Raw genomic sequence first — 13,556 nt, 5'->3', positions numbered from 1 at the left:
CACTCTAATGAGGCCAGCATTGGCCTTAGGCTCTTGCCTCAAGCTAGACCTAGCTCTAACCTAACTCTAACATCTAGAAGCGCGTGAGGAAGAGAATTGGGCATGCACAACCACTACGGCGTGCATGGCAGCGGCGCTCTCGACTCACGGCGGTGTGGCTCGTGTTCTTGCACCGGTGATGCGGTTGTGGCTCAATGAGCTATAGCTATAGCTTCTAGGACCTTTGATGAAGATGAATCAAGAGAGAGAGATGGGAGGAGCAGTGGATAGGGCTGGCCATGGCGAGCTCAGGGCTCGATGGTGCTCCGTGATCATGGTGGCGACGATGACATAAAATGTCACATTACCTAGGCTCTAATGGTGGCAATGGCAGCTTGGGGGGGGTAGAGGAGATGATGGTGGAGCTATGAGCTAGATGGATTGGATGGTGGTGTGATGGTGGTTGCGTACGAGCGCGGCGGAGCTCAGCAATGGTGATGGTGGCGCTCGGCTTGCTCTGGTGGATGAAGGAGAGGTAGAGTGAGGGCGAGAGAGCGAGAGTGAGTGAGCGCGGTGGCTTCGCCTCCCTTTTCTCCCCCTGCTAGACTGACTAGCCGAGCCAACGTCGGTACTCCTAATCTAGTTCGAGTTTGCAAAATTAGTATTAGTGAAAGTTGTAGAGCTATGTGAGATCTCCAACTTTGCTTTTGGAACCATCCTCTAATTCTCAATGGTTTTCAAACTACACAGCTCTAAAGTGAGGTACATTGAATCTAAAAATAGCTTCAACACTTAGAAAAATTTTAAGTTTTGAAAACAACATTTTGTTGATACTTGTGAGCTCTATTTGACCATGTTTGACACTAAATTAGCTCATGACCCTTAAATAATGTTTGTTACCCATGACAAGAACTATAACTTTTATTCAAGTCACATAGCCATGCAAACACTCTAAGCTACTATTCAACTTTGGTCAAACTAGTATCATGAAAATGGCATTTCAAATGAAACCAACACTTAGAAGCAAATTTGGTCTATATCATGAATACAAACATTGTTCCATTTATCATTCTAGATGTGTCTAAGGTGTTTTCATGACCTCACAACCATCTCATATATTGGTCATACATGATTACAATCATAAGCATATATATAATCAACATTTCATGTGACAATGTATAAGAATGAAATGAAATTTCATATGCTCATGTTCATGAATGCTTGGATGATGCTTGTGCTCATGAAATGCAAATGACAAATGCAATGCTTAACACTAGGGTGTTACACCATCATAGCCACCCAATGCTAATGCTCACCGCGCCGCCGTGCACAAGGTTAGCCAGGGGTGTGTGTGGGGAATTAGAGGAAGGCCAGGGGTTAAGTGAAGAGGTCAGAGAGAGAAAGAAATACTAAATGGATGGCGATGTAGTTTTGGAAAAGATTAGGGTGTCTTTTACAAAAGAGCCACACCCACACGGGTTTCCCTCTTCGGCCGCGTTGATGGGCCGGTCGACGTGCGCGGTCCGCGCGTTTGTGGGCCGTGAGGTCGGTTTCTTTTTTTCTTTTTTCTTAGAAATAGGTAATAGCTTTCTATTTTAATTTCTCAGCTAGATTTGTATAATTAATATAAATTTGTATAGGTGTCCAAAAATTGTGAAACTAATTTTGTTAGGTTCAAGAAATCATTGTCTACCTGATAGTGTAGTTAGTTCATACATATCTGTGTGGATACTAAAGGCTATGAAATCATTTGAAATTATTTAGTATTATTAAGGTAACTATTGTAGGAATTTTTGTGGTAAATTGGTGATAGCTTTAATCCTAAAATTTTTACAGTAGCTTTATTGTATTATTATGTGCTCACTGTAATTTTTGTAGCCTTAGACTGGACTAAACATTAGTGTAGTGAAATGTTCTATGTTTAAATATATATTTAATCTTTAATAGAAATAATGGCATACCATTGAATTGTGAAACTAGGTGCTTGTTAGTTTAACCCAATATCTTGCTTGATGAAGATGATAGTAAGCTTAGTATCTTAGTCATTAGAGCTAGCTTAGTAGCTTAACATGTGTATTCTTATTTTAAGAGTTTTGTTGCCTAAATGTTGAATGGTTGCATCATCATCATCGCATGCATATAGAGAATGAGTTGGCGGAGATTGTGACCATAGGTGAGCCCAAGTTTGAGGAGATCATAGAGGAGTATGAGAAGGAGATTCTCGTGCAGGAGGAGGTCCCAGAGCCACCACTAACTGAATTAGCTGACACCACGCCTACCCAAGGCAAGCCCCAGTCCATAACCCTTATTTTTGATAATCACCGTAAATATATGTGATATGCATTTACATTATAGGAATTCTATGGAAACCACATGCATAGATATATCCATCCTAAGAGTCCTACTAGTGCAAGTTCGAGTAGCTGCTATGCTTAGGTTGTCGGTAGCATGAGTGACCTGTCATTACTCACAATAGGTGATTATTATTACTTTCATAATAAAAATGATGAAGAGAAAATGGAGACCGGACAGGGATATGGCATAGGTTATTGGTGGATGTAACAAGTTGTGTCCCATGGCCATGGGGCTTAGCTTGGTTACACTGTTTTCCCTATCTATGTCGATTGAGGACCGTACATTGCTGTGGATGGTAGTCAGGTCACAAACTTATTATCCTGAGCACATACTTGCTTATGGGAGTAGGAAGGCTCGTTGCGCTCTTGTCATGGGTTTTAGCTCTTTCTAGACCGACTGATTAGAGGCGGGGAAAGGTGGTGGTCAAATCACCATGCTGAGACCGGGTTTCAAGTGTCGGGGCTTGGAGTCCAAGTTTGGATGGGGACCTAGACCCCTCGTAGGTCTCGTTTATGCCTAGGGGTACAAGCGAGGCATGTGCTTCGAGGTATCGAGCTAGGATACATTGGTTCGCGAATCACCATTTTCGTGAGACGGTACGACTTGGCTATGGTCTAGCACCATAGTAAAAACTGGAAGATGAAAGATGGTGAAATGGTTCTGATTGCTCAACCCTTTCTAGAAAGTAGAACAGGTGCTTACCTAAAATGGTTAGCTAATGAAGTAATCATGACTGCTAATAAAACTTGACACTAAGGATGTACTTTTAGTAATGCTTTTTTGCAAACAAAAGAAAACAATAGACCATATTGCCTATCATGTTCCTTGCGAGTTGGGAAACTATTCCCACTAGTCGTGTAAGTCTTGCAAGCACATTGTGTAGTTAGGGTTTATTTTACCCTGTTGTAGGTGTAGCTTGAGCAGTTAGCTCTTGTGTGGAGGATTCTTCTAGTGCTCATAGATGGATCCATGTACCATTTCTGCTAGATGATTATTACAATTCCACTGTTTAATTATCGCACTCTAAACTCTGGTATTGTAATAAATAATTTTCAAGACTCTAGGTTGTATGAAATGAACTAAGTATTGTAAGCTCATACTCATTATTGGATTCTAGATGTAAAACGTGAATTGTTTTGAGTTCTCCCTTGGGGTGTGCTCGACGGAACTGTCCAGTATAGCCCACTTTCAGGGTGCTTAGTGTCTAGTGGAAGACAAGCGCCTCTGAAAGTGTGTTATTCTAGATGGTTCTGCCACAAGTGATATCAGAGCCAATAATGAGTATACGGGTTTAAGAACTCTTTTTGAAAACCTAAAATTTAACCAACAAAAGATTTGTGAAAAATAGGATGTGATAAATTTACATAAGTATAAGACCTAGAAATATGGTCTATCTAGGATAGTGGCACTGGTTTTATCTAATCAATTTCTATAGGTACACTAACTTATGTTGCGTAAGAATCGTTAGTGTATGGGAAGTGAGTGTGCGCTGTGCCAAAATTTTATGCGAATGCCGCTATATTTTGGCTTGAGCAAATGAATAGGTCAATAAAAAGAGAATCTTGTTTAAGCTAAACTCCCCTTCACATATAATTTTTAGGTAGTTAATATGATAGGTTAATAAATAAAAAGAAATGCTTCCCCTCTTAATGAAAAGTCTTATTATTCCACAACTTAGCAAGCCCTATCATTTCTCTAATCTTTTGTTCCTAATCTAGGGCCTTGTCCCTAACAGTGGGTTCCTATCTATTTACAGATGAACCTAAGGTCTGGTCATAGGAGCACCAGTACTGGGATGGGTCATGGTCTTGGTGAAAATCAAGGCGAAAATGGTCATGGCGAGGATAACGACAATGCCAACGGAGAGAACCACGAGGCCCTACTCCTTGGTCCTCCTCCTCTGCCACCACCACCACCTCTGATGACTCATGCAGAGATGATGGCCAAGATGTTGGCTGCTCATTGCGAGTCGGCCCATGCCTTGGAGATGCTGGCACAAGCTATTGGTGGCTTCACCCGTGGTGGCCCCGGTGGTAATGGCGAGAATGGGGGTGGTGCCTGCGGTCCCAAGAGGCCCTATTCCTACTAGGACTTCTTGGGGATACACCCACCCATGTTCATGCTGACTACTGAGCCTTTAGACATGGAGCATTGGCTTTGTATTATGGAGCAGAAGTTTTAGCTACTCACTATGACTGATGAGCAGAAGGTGTGCTTTGCCGCATAGCAGCTTCTAGGATCTGCCAGTGCTTGGTAGGACACTTTCAATGCCATGCAACCTATGGACCACCATGTGACTTGGCTGGAGTTTACCACTGCTTTCCATCAGTATTATATTCCTACCGATTTGCTAAACAGGAAGCTATCCAAGTTTCTAGAGCTAAAACGGGGAAATATGATTGTGATGGAGTATGTGAACAAGATCAACCATCTTGCATAATATGCTGGGACTCATGTGGACACTGATGAGAAGAAGATGGACCATTTCAATCACGGTCTCTCTTGTATCTTGCAAGAGGAGCTATATACAGGAGGCTATTAGACCTTTGGAGCATTGATGAATGCTGCTATTGCTATGGAGGGACTTTAGCATGACTCTTAGGCTAAGTGGAAGTGCAAGAGGGTGATCTCTAGATCTTCTAGTCACCCACAGTCTTAGAAGGTATAGGTTGTGAGGAGGGTGTCCTATCACTCTCTAGGAGGATAGTCATCTCATTAGACTCAGTAGATTCACCAAGCACCACCCACTCCGTACCGTGCACCTACTCAGCAGGTGCAATAGCCTCAGAGATAGTAGGTTCCGCTTCATCAGGGATAGGGGAATAGGCTTGGTGCCTATTTCAAGTGTGGCAAGAAAGGTCACTATGCCTAGGAGTGCCCCCAGAACCAGCCTCCCCAGTCTTCTTAGCCTTCAGCCAACTCTCATCTAGTCAAGAGGACTATCATCAGGAAGAAGGTGCCCGTGAGCTGCTCTAGATAGGTTAACTTCACTGAGGCTAAGGAAATTTCATAGGGTGAGCCTGTGATGGCTGGTATGTTTACCATTGATTCCCACCTGGCATAAGTGTTATTTAATTCTGGTGCATCACATTCATTCATAAGTATGGGGTTTGCACAAAAGCATAATATATCTACTATGGCTATTCCTATTGCCTATAGAATTAGAACCCCAGGTGCATAGTTGTGCATTAAAACTCAGACGAACACAATCAGTTTAGTGCTAGCCACTCATTCTTATCATCTCCAGTTCATGGTGCTACCTAGGCAAGGCATAGATGCAATTCTGGAAATGAACTAGTTGAGAAATTATGGGGTAGTCTTGAACCTTAGGCAGAGAATTGTAGAGTTAAAGCTTCCTTCTTCTGAGGATATAATGTCTCTCCTTATGCCTTCAGTTTCTGCCCTACCAGTTATTGCTCATACTGAAGTTTCTCCTGATCTTGCCTCTATTCCTGTGGTTTGTGAGTTTTCGGATGTATTTTCTAAAGATCTACCTGGATTACCACCGGATAGGGATGTAGAGGTTTCCATTGAGTTAGAACCTAGAACTGCTCCTATTTCATGGTGTCCTTACCACATGGCTCCAAAAGAATTGGCTGAGATGAAGAAACAATTAGAGGAATTGTGGGAGAAGGGATTCATCCATCCTAGTTTTTCACCATGGGGTTGTCCAGCTCTTTTTGTGAAGAAGCTTGGCATTCTTCGGATGTGTGTGGATTATCGCCCTCTCAATGTGGTAACCAATAAAAACAAGTATCCCTTACCTCATATTGATACTTTGTTCGATTAGTTCGCTGATGCAAAAGTGTTCTCAAAGATCGATCTTTGTTTGGGGTATCACCAAATTAAGATTCGGCCGCAAGATATACCAAAGACAGCTTTCTCTACTAGGTATGGCCTTTATGAATACCTAATCATGTCTTTTGGTCACACCAATGCTCCTGCATTCTTCATGTACCTCATGAACTCGGTCTTCATGTCGGAGTTGGACAAGTTTGTAGTGGTATTCATTGATAATATTTTGGTATATTCTAAGAACAATGAAGAGCATGGACAACACCTTTGCATAGTCCTAACTCGATTATGGAAACATAAATTGTATGCCAAATTCAGCAAGTGTGAGTTTTAGTTGGATCGAGTGCAGTTTTTGGGGCATGTCCTAACCCTCAAAGGCATCTTTGTAGATCCTAGCAAGGTGCAGGATGTGTTAAATTGGAAATCTCCAAATTCAATGCATCAGATTCATTAGTTTCTTAGTCTTGCTGGTTATTATCAGTGCTTCATCCCTGAGTTTTCCAAAATTGCTCAACCGATGACCAAGTTGCTTCAGAAGGATGTCAAGTTTGTATGGAGTCTGGCTTGTGAAGAGGCTTTCCAAGCCCTAAAGAAGTTTCTTACCTCTGCTCCTGTTCTTGCTCAACCAGATATTGATAGGCCATTTAATGTGTATTGTGATGCCTCTAGGACTAGATTAGGTTGCATGCTTATGCATGATGGACGTGTAATAGCTTATGCTTCACGTCAGCTAAAAAAGCACGAGATGAATTACCCCACCCATGATTTAGAGCTAGCTGCAGTGGCGCATGCTCTAAAAATTTGGAGGCATTACCTATTAGGAAATAAAGTACACATTTTTATGGATCATAAGAGCTTCAAATGTATTTTCACTCAATCCGAGTTGAATATGAGGCAATGGAGGTGGCTCGAGTTAATCAAGGATTATAATGTAGAAGTTCATTATCATCCTAGAAAAGCTAATGTGGTAGCTGATGCTTTAAGTCGAAAGTCACATCAGGTTGAGGAAGAATCTTTGCCCCTCACTCATTCTGAAGTGTTAACCCATATTGCTCTAGTCTTGGATTTACTTGAGCAAATTATTGTACAGCAAAGGCAAGATGCTTTGGAAATCCCTCACATCAAGAAGTTAATTGCCAAAGGGCATGGTTCTCAATTCAGTATTGATGATCAAGGTGTGGTGAAGTTCAAGAACCGATTGCTGGTTCCCTCAAGAGATGAGCTTAGGAGAAAAATTTTAGATGAAGCTCACAATTCCATGTTATCCATTCATTGTAGAAGCAACAAGATGTATCATGATTTGCGTCACTTGTATTGGTGGTGAAATATGAAGTAGGATATTACTAAATACATCTCAGAATGCAATATTTGTGGGAGGGTTAAGGTGGACCATATGCGTATGCCTTGTTTTCTATAGCCCTTACCTATCCCTGTTTGAAAATGGGAGGATATTTCTATGGATTTTGTTGTAGGTTTGCCCCGCACAGCAAAGGGGTATGATTCTATTTGGGTCATTGTGGATCGCCTCACCAAGTCTACTCATTTTCTCCTGATGGATACAAGGTATTCCACCAAGAAATATGCCAAGCTGTATTTTGATTGGGTTGTAACCTTACATGGAGTTCCTCACCATTGTCTCTAATAGAGGGTCAGTTTTGTCTCTTGCTTCTAGGAGCAACTCTAGAAGTGCCTTGGTACTCGTCTCCTCAGAAGTTCAGCTTATCATCCACAAATTGATGGTCAGACAGAAAGAGTTAACCAAGTACTTGAGGATATGTTGAGAGCTTGTGTCATTTCTTTTCTAGAAAAGTGGGACGAATGCTTGACTGTAGCTGAGTTTTCTTAGAACAATAGTTATCAAGAAAGCATTCAAATGGCACATTTTGAGGCTCTATATGGCAAGAAGTGTAGAACACCACTTAACTTGGTTGAAGTAGGAGACTATGGTTATTTCGGGCCTAATTTTATCAAAGAAGCAAGAGAACAAGTCAGTGTTATTCAGAGTCAATTGAAAGCAGCTCAGAATCGTCAGAAAACTTATGTGGACAACAGGAGAAGACCTTTGAAATTTGAAGCTGGTGACTATGTGTATTTAAAGGTATCTCTAATGAGAGGTGTGCATCGGTTTGGGGTTCATGGGAAATTAGCTCCTCGCTATGTTGGATTGTACAAAGTCTTGGAACGGCGTGGTTCTATTGCTTTCGGTATCCAGCTACTGGAGATCTTATCGGCAGTCCACAATGTTTTCCACATTTCCTAACTAAAAACTATTTGTGAGTTCCTGATGAAGTGGTGGAAATTGAAGGGCTTCCTCTCCAACCTGATCTTTCTTATATTAAGCATCCCATCAAGATCTTGGATGAAAAAGAAAGAGTGACTAGAAGCAAAGTGGTGAAATTTTACAAGGTCCAATGGCGAAATCATTCGGAGGATGAAGCAACTTGGGAACAAGAAAGCTATATTTTTAAACATTATCCCCATCTCCTTTTCTAGTTCACCAAGGTAATTATGTAAATTGAAATTTATTTCTTATCTCTTTTCCACACTAAGCACACACATGAAATCTTAGGATAAGATTTTGTTTAAAGGGGTTAGAGCTGTAACACCCTCGCTGTTACACCCTAAACAAACCACTAAACCATGTCATGAGCATCATGTTTATGTGATAAAGCATGTGATAAAGTGTGTAGATCAATTTCTCATAACCTAAAATGACTAATAAAAATGTTAAATAAAAGTTGATTCAATAGTGCATGTATATCAAGTAGGGTTGAAGACCAATTTTTATGAAGCAAAAGTATTATAGAACATGTGTGTGACACCTAAATAAGGTTTGAAGTACAAACTTTGTAGATGACAATGCAACTCTTGCTATAGAAAAAGAGCATTGCTAGCTAGTATTTCTAATGGCCTAAAAATGGAACCTGAAGCTGAATCTAGCTCAAAACTTAGAAGATTTTCAAGTTTGAAAAGAGGGTGACGAGCTATATTGGCGAATTAATTTTGTGCAATTTAGCTAGGCAGTGGTGTCATGTTTTAGCTCATTTTGGTAGTTTGATATGCCTGCTTTAGCATAGTGAAGGTGGTTTGGTCTCTACTTCCATAGTCCGGTTGTTATTGATGCTTTAAAATTCGTGCACCTCACCTACTCAATCTGTGTGCATGGTCACCATGCGCCTATGCTCGCTGTGATCATCCTAGCTGGGCCACGTGCATGGGGCCGAATTACTAGGCTAGGGTCACCCTCGGCTAGCCGTGGCTTGGCTACGGCCTAGCTGCTGCCTCGCGGAGCCGCTGCTGCTGCTCGCCTAGCCGTGCATTACTACTGGCTGCCCCACCGCTCCTATCGAACCACTACCCTAGCCCCACGCTGTGGTGTAGCTACTGCCGGTGCCATCGCCTCGCCATCGCGTCCATTATTGGCCCAGTAATATGCCTGCCACTGCTACGCCCACATGGCTAGGCTCACCGTCGTCTTGCCATTTATGGCACTATGGCCATGCGGGCCATGTAGTCGTGGACGCACACGTTTGGTCCATAGTGTCTGTGCATGTGTCTCCTCGATCACATCGGCTGTGTCCCACCAAGATGAGGTCGAGCTAAGCCCCACCTACCTCTCTCTCTATCTCTGCTTCCATGGCCGGCTAGGCCACGCCATCAAATCCATCAGGGAGAGATCATCTCGAGCTGATTCATCATGTCACTGGCTTTACCATCAAGTCACCTAGCCACCTAACCCCACCCTGCCTTGGACCGAGCCCAACCAAGCTTCAATTTTGGTGTTTCCTCACCATGAGGTCGATAAGGCCCGTGTGCATCAAAAGCCAATGGCATTTCCCCATCGAACCCCCTGTAGCCAATTCGTCTACACCACTAGCCTTGCCTTGACTCCCTCTCCACCCTAAATGTGCTAGCATAACCGCTACCACCTCTCTGGTGCTGCTAACGTGGCCATGTCCGCCGTGGCTCATCATCGAGCTCACCACGAGCACGTGGCCAGCACATCCCTAGCCTCCTCTGCTACAACCACCACACCGGTCGAGCCTGTGGTAAGTCCCTAGTGCTTGCTCGCTAGCTGGTTAGGTCCTTAGGTGCCCTAGTTTGCTAGAACAGTTGCACCACCATCGTGGATGGCCACACATCACCATAGCTTGCTCCAGCGAGTCTGGCCGCCCTGTGGTACCGCTTAGCATAGGTGTTTAGGCCGTAGTTGGAGGTTGGCCCGACCAATGGGCCTATGTGAGCCTCTAGTGGCCGGCTATGGCAGAACCTCCTAAGAAATCGGGCCCACGTGCATCTCAATAGACCTCTGATAGCGTACATGAGTTCCCAACAACTTAATAGGTCTGTCGGGTGTCCTCGGGAAACCCGAATCATCCACGAATTTTTTTCGAACAGGATCTCAATCCCAAACATTGCAGATTACAACAGTTTATTCAAATATATACATCAGAGTGAAATATAGCAGAAGTCTTAAGATAACATAGTTTACAAACCAGTTGTTTCAAACTTAGAAAACCATAAGTGTCATACAACCATAGTAGTAGGATAATATTACATTAACATTATTTATCATACAAACTAGTGCCTTGTCCAAAGGCCATTCATCATTCCTCATCGTCATTGACTTCAAACACAGACATGTAGCAGGGTCCAAAACAAGCCTGCGCATGCAACTCACCTGCAACAAGGGTTAACAAACCCTAAGTACAAAAGTACTCAACAAGACTGACCCGACGTAACAGGGGGTGAAAGATTTTAAAGATGCAAGTGTTGGGGCAAGGTAAGGATGTAGCAAGATTCAAAAGTTCTTTGCCAAAAGCTTACTACTCTTCATCCTATTTTCAAGTTTTACCCTAAGTCCTTTTAGTTCATTATCTCAAGCTAAATGTACATTTCCCATATTCCAATCCTTCTCATTCCATTCTTTTTCTCATGTTTTAGTAATTCACTAGTCCTACATTGCTTCTGTAATGAAACGAGTCTCCATATCCATAGAGCACCGGCAATTCGAATTGATTCAAGTCCTAGCTGAGGATTCCTTATCACACAACATATGTAGAACTTAATCTTGCATATATTAACCTCGCTACCGGATCCTCCTATACTAAGCCATCTCCACGCCACCCGAGAGCACAGCACACCTCAAATCTGGCCACATTCCAGCCATGAGGGTACATGCTACTCCCGCCATCTCTCCACTCCCAGTGCATGGGCATTCGTCTTAGTATCGGATTAGCCGAAGTAGGCTTACCGGAGTATGTGACCAGTACTACAAAGTGTCTCGTTCAGAAGATCCACAATGAGTGGCCTTTAAGCGACATAGTCAGCAACATTACCCAATATTCAAGATAAGTCACCCGACTAGTCTCTAGTTCATTCTACCTTCTTTCTTTCTTTGGCTAGAATGCCATCTTTGATTGTATCGAAACTTTTACTTTGAAAGCCTACCATAAAGCATACTAAGCATTCTACGCCTTTGTAAATGAAATCATCTTCAAGGATGGTAATCAATTAACAAGGTAGGCAATGCATCAAGTAGGTAACATTTGAATTAATCAACTTAATGCAATAGGTAACATAGGTGATAAACTTTTCAAAGTAAACAAGGTAAGGGTTTAATGCATAAATCAGGGCTTGGCTTCGTTGACGATCTCGGGTTCCAGATCGGTACCACAATTATCGAATCCCGTGACAACCGGGGATTCTTCCACAACTTGCTCAACTAGAATCGGTACACTCTCAGATTCTACATGAAATAATAGCATATGCTTCAACATGATGCTTTCATGGTGCATGAAATATAATAACACCTTGAATACAACTTTCCTTCATGGTACAGTTGCAAGCCAACAAAACCAACTTGAAATTCTACCATCAAGGATCACACAAGTGACTTGACCAAATTGATCTTGAAACCCTACTGGTCACAAAACATGACCAAAACAAGATCAAACCCTAAACTAACACTTAGGGTTTGCTTTCAACCATTTTTGAATTAATTTGGAAATAAGCCCAAAAATGAACTTGTTCCAAATGATCTCAAAATTTTATGTAAGCTTCCTCATGATAAATTAGTGTACGAAAACAAATTTCATAATTTTTGAAGTTATACAGTGGCCTACAAAAATTATGGAAATCACATTTATCAATTAATTGACTCAATTTTTGAATAGTAAGAATTTATTTAAATTTCAAGTTTCATATTTTTAAACCATAATAGAACATGTACATAAGCTACACACAAATTTTCAGAATTTTTGGAGCTATAATTATTTTCCTATAAATTTCTAAAGTTTTAGCACTATTCAAAATTTAGAAAATACCAAAACTCACTGTTCTCTCCCTCTTCTCTCACTGATAGCTTGGGCCCGTCCGTCAGCGACACAAACAGAGGAACGGCGGCACTGCCATCACCGATCGGCCAAAACGCGCCGGCGGTGATGCTCCGGCGAGGCAGACTGCACCGGCATGATCTACACCACCCCGCGAACTTATCCTAGCCCTCAGAACAGCAACAGGCGCACCGGATAGAGCTCTACGCCGGCCATGGCAGCGCGGGCACGACGGCGCACGATGTAACTATGGCTACGATGCATTAGAGGCTAAAGCGGAGCGAGCATCGCGCTCAGGAGCTCACCACGAACATGACGGTGTGCTTGGTGAAGGCAGAGATGGGCTGGAACGACGTGGCCACGGTGAGGTCGATGGTGGCGGTGCTTCGGCGGGCTCTGAAGAAGAAAATGCCGTGGGTTGGCGCTGGACTGCTAGAGGCGAGGCGAGCAGGCCTGGAAGGAGCGGTAGGGCGAGGCGGAGCTACTGGCAAATGCAATTGGCACGAGATGATTCGGCGAGGATGAATTTTGTGAGCATGGCAAGGTCACCGGCGACGAGCAGACGGGAGGAAAGAAAAACGACGGCGGCGGTGCTCCTATTTATAGAGGAGAAGGACGCGTCTGGCTTCGACAGCTCCCGAACGAGGTCACCACGGAGATGGTAGCGTGTCACCGCACGAGAAAGCGGTGAAAAATGATCGGCGGCGGCAGCTGTGTGGCGCCGGCGGCAAGCAGGGAGGTGGCGCTCGGCTTTGTTTTGATTTTTGAATTATTTACAGAATTGCCACTGTGTTTATTTTGCAAATTACTCACAATTTTTCTAAAGAAGTTGAAAATCTCCAAAAATGAAAGTTGCTCAACTTTTCAAACTCTACAACTTTGCTTTAATGAACATTTTCCAATTCTACCTCCAGTTTGAAATTTGAATTTGGGGTGCATTTGAGCATTTGAATCATTTCCAAATTACTCCAAATTTTATATGTAAACTTTAAAAACTTTGAATACCAAAGTTGATCTTTATAAAATTAGCTTCAACTTTGTGTTTTGTCACAACCCCAAATTCCAAATGGATTTTGAAATAGACAAAAGGGG

This window comes from Miscanthus floridulus, chromosome 17 (genome assembly GCF_019320115.1).
Source record: "Miscanthus floridulus cultivar M001 chromosome 17, ASM1932011v1, whole genome shotgun sequence".
Classification (NCBI taxonomy): domain Eukaryota; kingdom Viridiplantae; phylum Streptophyta; class Magnoliopsida; order Poales; family Poaceae; genus Miscanthus; species Miscanthus floridulus.
The sequence above is the reverse complement of the archived record's forward strand: the minus strand, read 5'-3'. Positions refer to the sequence as shown.